Source organism: Ursus arctos, chromosome X, assembly GCF_023065955.2.
Source record: "Ursus arctos isolate Adak ecotype North America chromosome X, UrsArc2.0, whole genome shotgun sequence".
Lineage (NCBI taxonomy): Eukaryota > Metazoa > Chordata > Mammalia > Carnivora > Ursidae > Ursus > Ursus arctos.
Window position 1 is genome coordinate 66,898,666 of NC_079873.1, and position 10,887 is coordinate 66,909,552.

At 37.5% G+C, this 10,887-nt stretch overlaps 1 pseudogene; it reads right to left on the reverse strand.

Annotated features, from left to right (window-relative positions):
* Positions 1-3,575: 3,575 nt before the first annotated feature.
* LOC113242133 (proteasome subunit beta type-6-like) lies at positions 3,576-8,219 on the reverse strand (annotated as a pseudogene).
* Between the last annotated feature and the right edge of the window lie 2,668 nt (positions 8,220-10,887).

A 10,887-nucleotide genomic window follows, 5' to 3' on the forward strand; every position in this document is an offset into this window, starting at 1 on the left:
TTTCAAAGCATTGTGGTCTGAGAATATTCAGGGAATAATCTCTGACTTTTGGTATCAATTGAGACATGTTTTGTGACCCAGTATAGGGTCTATTCTGGAGAAAGTTCCATGTGCATTCAAAGAGAATGAGTATTCCATTGTTCTGGGGTGTACTGTTCTGTATATAACTATAAGTCCATCTGGTTCAGTATGTCATTCAAAGTTCTTGTTTCTTTGTTGATTTTCTGCTTAGGTGATCTGTCTATTGCTGAGAGTGGAGTGCTGAGGTATCCTACTATTAATGTATTATTATTTATATGTCTCTTAATTCTGGTTAAGAGTTGGCTTGTGTACCTAGCTGCTCCCCTGTTGGGGGCATAGGTATTTATAATTGTTAGATCCTCTTGTTGGATACAGCCTTTAAGAATAATACAGTGTCATTCTGTATTTCTAACTACAGTCTTTAGCTTAAAATCTAATCTGTCTGATATGAGGATTGCTATCCCAGCTTTCTTTTGAGGTCCATTGGCATAAAAAGTGGTTCTCCATCCCTTCACTTTCAGCCTGGGTGTATCTTTAGGCTCAAAATTAGTCTCTTGTAGACAACATATGGATGGGCCATATCTTTTTATCCAATCTGCAACCCTGTGGTGTTCTATGGGGGCATTTAGCCCATTCACATTGAGAGTGATTATTGAGAGATATGATTTTAATGATGTCATGTTGCCTATGAAGTCTTTGTTTCTATAGATTGTAAATTTCTGTTCTGTATCACTATTGCTGTCTTTTTACTTTTATAGACCCCCCCCTTAATATTTCTTGTAGGGCTGGAGTGGTGGTCACATATTCTTTCAGCTTCTGCCAGTCTTGGAAGTTCCTTGTCTCCCCATCCATTCTGAATGACAGCCTTGCTGGATAAAGGATCCTTGGCTGCATGTTCTTCTCACTTAGAGCTCTGAATATGTCTTGTCAGCTTTTTCTGGCTTGCCAGGTCTTTGTAGACAGGTCTGATGTTATTCTGATGTTCCTCCTTCTGTAGGTGAGGATTTTCTTCCCCCTTGCTGCTTTCAAGATTGTATTCTTGGATCTAACATTTGCTAATTGTACTATTATGTGATGTGGAGTTGGTCTGTTCTCATTGATCTTGGGAAGGGTCCTCTCTGCCTCTTGGACACTAATGCTTGTTTCCTTTGCCAGATTAGGGAGGTTCTCGGCTACAATTTGTTCAAATATCTTTTCTAGACAGATCTCTTTCTCCACCTCCTCAGGGATGCCAATGATTCTGACATTGAAACGTTTCATTGAGTCAGTAATCTCCCATAATCTACATTCTTGCAATTGGATTTTTTTGAGCCAAGTTTCTGTTTTTACCTTCTCTTCTACCATCTCATCTTCCAATTCACTAATTTGTTCTTCTGCCTCATTTACCCTGGCTGTTAGAGCATCCAGTTTAGACTGCATTTTATTCATAACATTTTTATTTTGCCAGATTTGCTCTCATTTCCACCCCTAGAAATTCTATATTCTTGTTAATATTTTCATTAATATTTTTTTCAAGTCTACACATCATCTTGACCATTGTTACTCTGAACTCCATTTCTGATAATTTGGTTATATCCATATCCATTAGTTCTGTGTCAGAGGCCACAGTCTCTGTATCTTTTCTTTTTTGTGGGGGGTGAATTCCTACTCCTTGTCATTCTGATGAGGAGAGGTTGCAGAGATCTAGAGAACTCAAATTATTGACCAGGACCCAAGCAATGTGCACTTGTTTTATAGGACCTTATGGATGTGGGCTTCTTGATTTTTCAGCCTGACTTCTGGGGGAGGGGCCTGCCGCACTGATACTCAGGCAACCCTGTTTGGGTACAGTTGCCCCATCCCCTGAGAGAGGGGCTGGGAACAGGCACAATGCAAACCGGTATTTCTGGGCTTTTGTTCTCTGGCGGCTTTCCCTGGTGGCTTTTTGTGACTCTTCTGAGAGTCAGAGCTGCAATGGCCGTATCCTAGCCTCTGTCTCAGAACAGAAAGATCACAGTCTGCTCTCTACTGAGCTCTCCTGGCCACTTTAACTCTGTTTCTGTCGGTGCTGCTAAAAACCCCGCAGCATTCAGGGTTGTGTTGCCCACAGCCACTCTTCCCAGTCCTTGCTCCCAGGGCCAGCACGTCTCTGTCCTTTGTGCTTCTAACACCGCCAGCCACCCCGGTTCTGCATGCCCTCCGGAGCTCCAGTTTTCAGTCTGCTTGCATGCGTGCTCCCAAGCTCCCGGTTTCAGTCTTGTTTCTCGGCAGCTACTGGTCCACGAGTCCGGCCCGCTCCCCAGTGCAAGAGGCTACTGCTTCTGGGCACCCGAGCACAGCGGCTCCCTCCCCCTTCCATTTCTCCTCTGATATCTGTGCAGATTCACGGCTCCCTGCTTCGTACTTCAATACTCAGCGCTGGAGATGTTTGTTTGTAGAGATCCAGATGTTTCTACCTATGTCTTGGGCTGATTTCATGGGTGTTCAGGATGATCTGGTAGATATCCAGCTCAATTCAGGGGACCAGCTGAAAAAAGATCCCCTACTCCTCCATCTTTCTTCCCCCCCCTTAGGTTTTCTTTCTGATATTTCATTTTAGTGTATAGAAATAGAGACAATTATCATATGATTTCTCTCATCTATGGAACATAAGAACTAGGAAGATCGGTAGGAGAAGAAAGGGATAAAGAAAGGGGGGGTAATCAGAAGGGGGAATGAAGCATGAGTGACTATGGACTCTGAGAAACAAACTGAGGGCTTCAGATGGGAGGGGGGTGGGGGAATGGGATAGGCTGGTGATGGGTAGTAAGGAGGGCACGTATTGCATGGTGCACTGGGTGTTATACGCAACTAATGAATCATCGAACTTTACATCAGAAACCAGGGATGTACTGTATGGTGACTAACATAATATAATAAAAAACATTAAAATAAAAAAAATAAATTAGCCAAGCTTTTCTGTCTTACCTATGGTTCTGAATATTCATTTTTGTGTATATGTAAATTATTTCTGTTATGATAAAGTAAACAATTATTTTAAAATTAAAAAAAGAAATAGAGTGTATTTCTGTATATTAATTTTTTTATCCTGTATCTTTACTAAGTTCTTTTAATAGTTTTAAAATATTTTTGGTAGAATCTTTAGAGTTTTCTACGTATAATATCATGTCATCTACAAATACGGACAATTTTTTTCTTCCTTTTCAATTTGGATATCTTTTCCTTTTCTTTTTTTTTTCTTTCCTAATTGCTGCAGCGAGGACTTTTATACTGTGTTGAATAAAAGTGTTGAGTGGGCATCCTTTTTTTGTTTCTGATCTTAGAGGGAAAGGTTTCGGCTTTTTACTGCTGATATGTTAGCTGTGGGTTTGTCATATATGGCCTTTATTATGTTGAATTACATTCCCTCTACACCACTTTGTTGTGAGTTTTTATCATATATTGATGTTGAATTCTGTCACATGTTTTTGTACATCTATTGAAGTGATCATACTTTTTTTTTCTTCTTGACAAAATGTTTGGTGAATTTTACATCACAGTGGGGTGTCTCTTATTGTGTCCTAGAATTCCAGGAATCAGGGAGGTGGTAAAGTGGCAATGGTGAGTTTGGGAATCTGGTCTCCCAAAAGTACCTACCCTGATTCTACAGTGGCTGCTGGTCAGATCACCCTACCACTGGAGCTGACCCACCCCATCCCCAAAGCGAGAGCATTGATATGAATTGCTGACACTCTTCCTTGGTCATATCTTCCCAGTAGGTAGTGTTGACATGGCCACAGAGATAGGAGCTCCCAGAGCCCCGGTGGCAAAGAACTGCCTTACCATCATAACCCCACACGAACACTGAGTACACCTGCCCTCCTTCTTTGGGATCCCAGCCCACAGTGATGATTCCTACCATCAGGTCATCTCAGTATCAGGAGCACATCTCCTTAAAGAGGCTGGCTACCTTTTGTTCCAGCAGAGGCTCATTCAGCTCAATACTGTGGAAATAGTTGATAAGTGACAGCATCAGCTACAGCCTGGGTATCAGCTGCTGAGCCTGAGCAGCGGCAGAAAACACAGTCATAAATAGGGGTCAGATTGTCAGTCACTCGATTGGAAATGTAGGACCTAAGAGTTGTTCTGGAGTTGGCTCCCAGACCCACATCCCCATCAAATTGCTTGGCCATGACTGTGGTCCCTGTGGAGACTTCCCAGCTTTCCCAGTGTGGGATAATGGCCTCTGGACCACAGCCTGTTGTGGCCTGCTCCTCCAGCGGCTACTAGTGTGGCACCATCTTCCTCCGCTGGTACTGCCACTGATCGTATACTTTTTAATCCTTTTTTTTTTAATGTAGTGTATCATGTTGATTGATTTGAATATGTTGAACCATCATTACATCTCCAGAGTGAATCTCACTTGATCTCCTGTATTATTCTTTTAATGTTTAATTCATTTTGCTAATATGTGATTCAGGATTTTTACATCTAAATTTATATTCATCAGAGATATTGGCCATATATGTATGTATATATTTGTAGTTTCTCTAGGTTTGGTATCAGGGTAGTACTTGTCTCTTAAAATAAGTTTGGCAGTGTTCCTTTCTATTCCATTTTTTAGAATTATTTGAGAATTATATGTGTTAACTCTTCTTTAAAATATTGATAGAATTAATCATGACCTGGACTTCAGTTTTTTGGGAATTTTTTTTTTTTTGATTACTGATTCAATTTCAATACTAGTAATTTGTCTATTCAGATTTTCTATTTTCTCATGATTCAGTCTTAGGAGATTCCATGTTTCTAGAAATTTCTCTACTTCTTCTCAGCTGTCTAATTTTTTGGTATATAATGATTCAAAGTATTTTCTAATTTTCTTTTCGTAATTCTGTGATCTCTGTTGTAATTTCTCCTCTTTTATACTGATTTTTTTTAAATTTTGGGTTCTCTTACTTTTTTAAAATGAGTCTGGCTAAAAATTTGTAATTTTTTTTCATTTTTTCCAAAAATAATAGGTCCTAATTCCATTGATCTTTTCTGTTTATTTTTATCTCTGTTTTATTTATTTTTGCTCTGATATTTACTATTTTATTCCTTCTATTAACTTTGGACTTTGTTCTTTCTGGTTTTTTTCTAGTTCTTTTAAATGTAAAGTTAAATTGTTTATTTGAGATTTTTCTTGTTTCTTAGGTTAGGCTTGTATTGCTATGAACTTCTCTTTAAACTGTTATATCCCAAAGATTTTGAAATTTTATATTTTTATTTTTATTTGTCTCAGGTTATTTTTTTATTTCCTCTTTAAGTTTTTCACTGACCCATTGTTTGTTTAATTGCATGTTGCTTAGTCCCCATGTATTTGTGGGGTTTTTTTTCCAGTTTTCTTCTTGTAATTAATTTCTAGTTTTAAACCATTGTTGTTGGTAAAGATGTTTGATTTAAATCCAGTTTTCTTAAATTTATTGAGACTTGTTCAGTGACCTAAAATGTGATTGATACTGGAGAATGTTTCATGTGCACTTGAAAAATAATGTGTATCCTGCTGGTTTTGGTGCAATGTTCTATATATAAATCTATCTGTTTTAACGTGTTGTTGAAGGTCAATTTTTTTAAATTGAATTTTTGTCTGGATGATCTCTCCATTGATGAAAGTGGAATATTAAATTCCTTTACTATTATTGTATTGCTGTTTATTTCTTTATTTCTCTTAATATTTGCTTAAATATTTACATGCTTCTATGTTGGGTGCAAAGATGTTTACAAATGTTATATCTTCTTTTTGGATTGACCCCATTATGTAATGCCCTTCTTTGTCTTTTGTTAGTTTAGTTTTTAACTATTTTTTTGTCTGACATAAGTATTATTACCCTAGTTTTCTTTACATTTCTATTTACATATGTATGTTTTTATTCACTCCTTCATTTTAGTTTAATTTTTTTTTTAGGTTTGAGGTGAGTGCTTTATAGGCAGCATGTAGAATATTTTTTATTTTTTTAATCCATCCAGCACACCCTATGTCTTTTGTTTGGAAAATTTAGTCTACTTATATCTAAAGTATTTTTTTTTATTTATTTATTCGACAGAGATAGAGACAGCCAGCGTGAGAGGGAACACAAGCAGGGGGAGTGGGAGAGGAAGAAGCAGGCTTATAGCGGAGGAGCCTGATGTGGGGCTCGATCCCATAACGCTGGGATCACACCCTGAGCCGAAGGCAGACGCTTAACCGCTCTGCCACCCAGGCGCCCCTACTTATATCTAAAGTATTATTAATTTTCTCTGTTCCTTTCTTCTCTTTCTCTCTTCCCTTGTGGTTTGTTTTTTTTTTTTTTCCTTTGGTATTATGTTTAGATTCCTTTCTCATTTTCTATTGTGTATTTAGTATAAGGTTTTGTTTGTTTGTTTTGCTGATTTCTGTTACTGTGAGGTTCATATAAAACATCTTAGGTACACTAACAGTCTCTTTTAAGTTGATATAAATTTTGTACACATTCCAAAGCTTTGTGTTATTACTCATCCCACACAAAAATATTTTGAAGACACATTTTACATCATTTTATGCAACCCTTAGCTAGTTATTGTATTTTTAATTAATTTTACTGCTTTTGTCTTTTACCCATCATATTTCTTTATAAATGGTTGATCCACTACTTTATTATTTATTTATCCTTTCTGGTGAGATTTCTATTTTTATATGTTTTATTATTATTCATTAGTGCCTGTTCTTTTTAGCTCAGAGAAGTTTCTTTAGCATTTATTTTAAGGCTAATTTAGTGGTGATAAACTACTGTAGTATATGCTTATCTGGAAAATAATTTGTAAATTCTTTAATTCTGAATAATAATCTTGCTAGGTAGATAATTCTTGGTTTGCGGTTTTCCTCTATCAGCACTTTGAATATGTCATGCTACCCCTTTCTGGCCTATAAGTGTTTCTGCTGAAAATTCTGATAACCTTATGGGGTTCCCCTTGTAGGTAATGGTCACTTTCCTCTTGCCACTTTAAAAACTCTCTCTTTATCATTAACTTTTACCATTTTTAAAATATGCTTCACTGTGTTTCTCTTTGGTTTCATCTTATTGGGGCTCCGTAGACCTGTATGTCTGTTTTCTTGGCCTTAATTAGAGATGTTTCTAGCCATTATTTCTTTATATATATCATGGCCCTTTCTCTTTCTCTTCTCCTATTCTCTTTGATGTTGTCTCAGAGGTCCCTTACAGTATCCTCACTTCCTTTAATTATTGTTTTCTATTTTTTTTCTTTTGTGCTATGACTGGGTATTTTGCATTGCTTTGTCTTCTAGTTCACTAATTCATACTTCTATTTTACCCATTGTGCTGTTGAAACCCTGTAGTGTATTTTCCAGTACAGTTATAATTTATTTGGTACTTTCTTATATTTTCCATTACATTGTTGAAATTCTCACTATGTTCATCTATTCTTCTCCCAAGATCAGTGTGCATCTTCATGATCATTACTTTGGGTGCTTTATCAGTTAGGATGCTTATTTCCATTTCATTAAAATTTTATTTTGGGGATTTGCCTTATTCTTTGATTCAGAACATATTCCTCTGTCACATCATTTTGGCTATATGTGTTTGTTTTGTATTAGGCAAAATGGCTACCTCCCTCAGTCTTGAAGGAGAAGTCTTGTATAGGTGCTGTTCTGTATGGTCCAGGAGTACAATCTTCCTTGGCCACCAGAGCCAGGTACTCTATGCATGCACCTCTTGTGGGTTTCACATACCCATGGAGGTCACAGTTGCTGCACAGAGATGGTGGAGCTTGAAGCCTTTGCCTGACCCGTTTGTAGCTCACCCCTTGCACAGGGAGAGAATAATTTGAGCCACTTGCTCATCTCATTGTAGCTTGGTCTCTGTGTGGGTTAAGTAGGGTTTGGAGAACTCATTTGTTCAAGTTGTGGCTAGTCCGCATTTGTTCAAGTTGTGGCTAGTCCGCTGCACAGGGAATGTGGGTCTAAGGGCATTTGCCCAAAGTTATTGTAGCTCAGTCTCTTCACGGGTTGGTTAGTTCTCAAGGCACTTGCTAGCCCAGTTGTGGCCCTTCCACTGCATTGAGATGGCTGGATATGAGGCCTTTTCCAGCTTAATTTTGGCTTGGTTGTTGTGTAGTTAGCACTGGGCTTAGGGTATTTGCCTCACTTGGTTGTGCCTTGGTCTCTGCATGGGTTGGGCAGGGCTTGGGCACTCACTTGTTCCCATTATAGCTTGGGTTCCTTTCATGGTGGGTTGTACATGGGGCACTCAGACATCTGGTTACAGTGAAGGATGGGTCCCACAAGCCTTCTGGTGCTAGCAGCAAAAATGATCCCCATTGTCTTTTTCAGAAGCAAGTTAAAGTGAGATTGCAAAACATGACATCCTCCAGTGCTTCTGCCCCATGATAAAGTCCCAGCATGTTTCTGCCTCTTTGGAAGCTGCTTAAAATTAGTAAATGGGTCTTTGTCACTTATGGTCTAGATACTTTTCAATCTGTCGTTTTGGTGTTATTAGGACAAATGGGTTTGCACCAAGTCCTTTAAGAGTGAGATCTTTGTTCCCTATAGTTCTGTAATTCTCCTGGTCTTAATTTCTATTGATTTTCAAAACCAGACATTTTGGGGTATCATCTCTCTGATGCCAGCTCCCAAAGTTAGGATGACTGATGATGAGGTATAATCTCTTCACTCCTCAAGGGAGCATTTTTGGGATTCCTTCTGATTGTTACGATCTGTGAGGTAGAGTCCTGGGCAAGACCATTTATCTGCTCCCTTGCCCCTCTTGATGTGTCTCTTTGTTTTGTTTTGGAGGCACTGTTTATCTAGTTATCAGGTCCTTTTCAGGGAAAAATTGTTCCATATGTAGCTGTACATATTTTGCGTTCATGGAACAAAATGAATTTAGGGTCTACCCATGCTACCATCATGAATATTCCTCTAATTTTTTTAAAGAATTCTTTTAATGGTCCCCTGTAATGACATTTTACTAAATACTATGACTTTGTTTCCACCCTTAACCCATTTTGGCCTTTTGCATTCATTGGAAATGTGTCTCCTCCCTTAATTTCCCTCAATTTCAACTACTATGGTTTTCTTTTTTCTTTTCCTTTCTGACTACTATTTAACTATCTGCATTTCTGTCACTTCTTCCTCTCATGTCCAACTCAAATTATTCATGGTTCAGTTCTTGGTTCAGTTATTCCACTCTTCTCTACATATTGTCCTTGAGAGAATTCATCTATTATTATGGCTTCAATTTTCACATCTCTGTAGGTATTTCCAAATCTATATCCTTAGAGTATTTTCCCATCTTTGTCTACTATCTTCTATATTCAACCAATTTCTAAGTTGCAGAGAACAGGAAAAAAATAGGTTTGAGACATAACTTCACTGTTATGTAGCATATTTTAAAATTTCGATTAAGTCATCTGGAAATAAGAATAATAGTACCTAACCTACTCAGTATAACACATTGTTTTTAGGTTCAAATGAGAAAGAGTGTGTGGAAAGGTTTTGTAAATTCTAAATCACTATACAAATCTAAGTCTACTACTGTTACTATTACCTTTATATCTTAATTTCTATAGCTCTCATTTTCTTATGTAATTGTTTGTCCCCCATAGTTATTTTCTTCAAAGCTCAATTTCCCCTATAAACATGGAAACAGTTATATTGTTATTTATGGTTTGAGTTGATGTTAATATTGTCTTTCAAACAGACTGAAAGCACTTCAAGGGCAAGGATGAAATCCTTTCTATTCACCATAATGTCCAGAACATTGGCATATCTGAGATGTTTAATGAATATTTTTGGGAGATTAACTTTGAGATATTGTCAGAGCAGGTCACGATTTTGTTATGTTATAGGTTGAAATTTTATGTTTAAAGCAAGTTGTGGTATTCAGTAGAGTTATCTATGTTTATTTCTTTGTTTCCTATGTCAATAAATATTTCTTGAGCAAATGTTGTGTTTTAAACACTGTGCTAAATGATGAAGATACACAGACATGTGCCTATTTTTGCCATAGAACTTAAACCATTCCCTCAGAAAAATGAAGATGCCTGTAGTTTCTCTTGAAATTAGTCTTCCCTGGGGCACCTGGGTGGCTCAGTCATTAAGCTTCAGCTTTTGGCTCAGGGCGTGATCCTGGGGTCCTGGGATTGAACCCCTCATCGGGCTCCCTGTTCCTCTGGGAGCCTGCTTCTTCCTCTCCCACATCCCCTGCTTGTGTTCCATCTCTCGCTGGCTGTCTCTCTCTGTCAAATAAATAAATAAAATCTTAAAAACAAAGTAGTCTTCCCTGAAAATAGGAACATTCAAAATATCACATAAATATTCCACTTTTACATTATTTTTTAATTTTATATTCTTGAAAATCAGAAAGATAGATCTTCAGAAAAGTATTTCATAAATTTTAACATTATTTAAGATGAAAATGATGATTAGTCTCATTCTTTGTGTATAGAAATGCAACTGACTTCTGAGCATTGATTTCGTATCCTGCCACATTACTGAATTGCTCTATAACTTCTAATAGTTTGGGAGTGGATTGTTTTGGGTTTTCCATATAGAGTATCATGTCATCTGCGAAGAAAGACAGTTTGACTTCTTCTTTGCTGATTTGGATACCTTTTATCCCTTTTTGTTGTCTGATTGCTGTTGCAAGGACTTCTAGTACCATGTTGAATAATAGTGGCAAGAGTGGGCATCCTTGTGTTCCTGATATTAAGGGAAAGGCTTCCAGCTTTTCCCCATTGAGAATATTTGCTGTAGGCTTTTCATAGATGGTTTTTATGAGATTGAGGAATGTATCCTCTATCCCTACACTCTGAAGGGTTTTAATCAGGAAAGGATGCTGTATTTTGTCAAATGCTTTTTTTGCATCTATTGAGAGAATCATATAATTTTTGAAT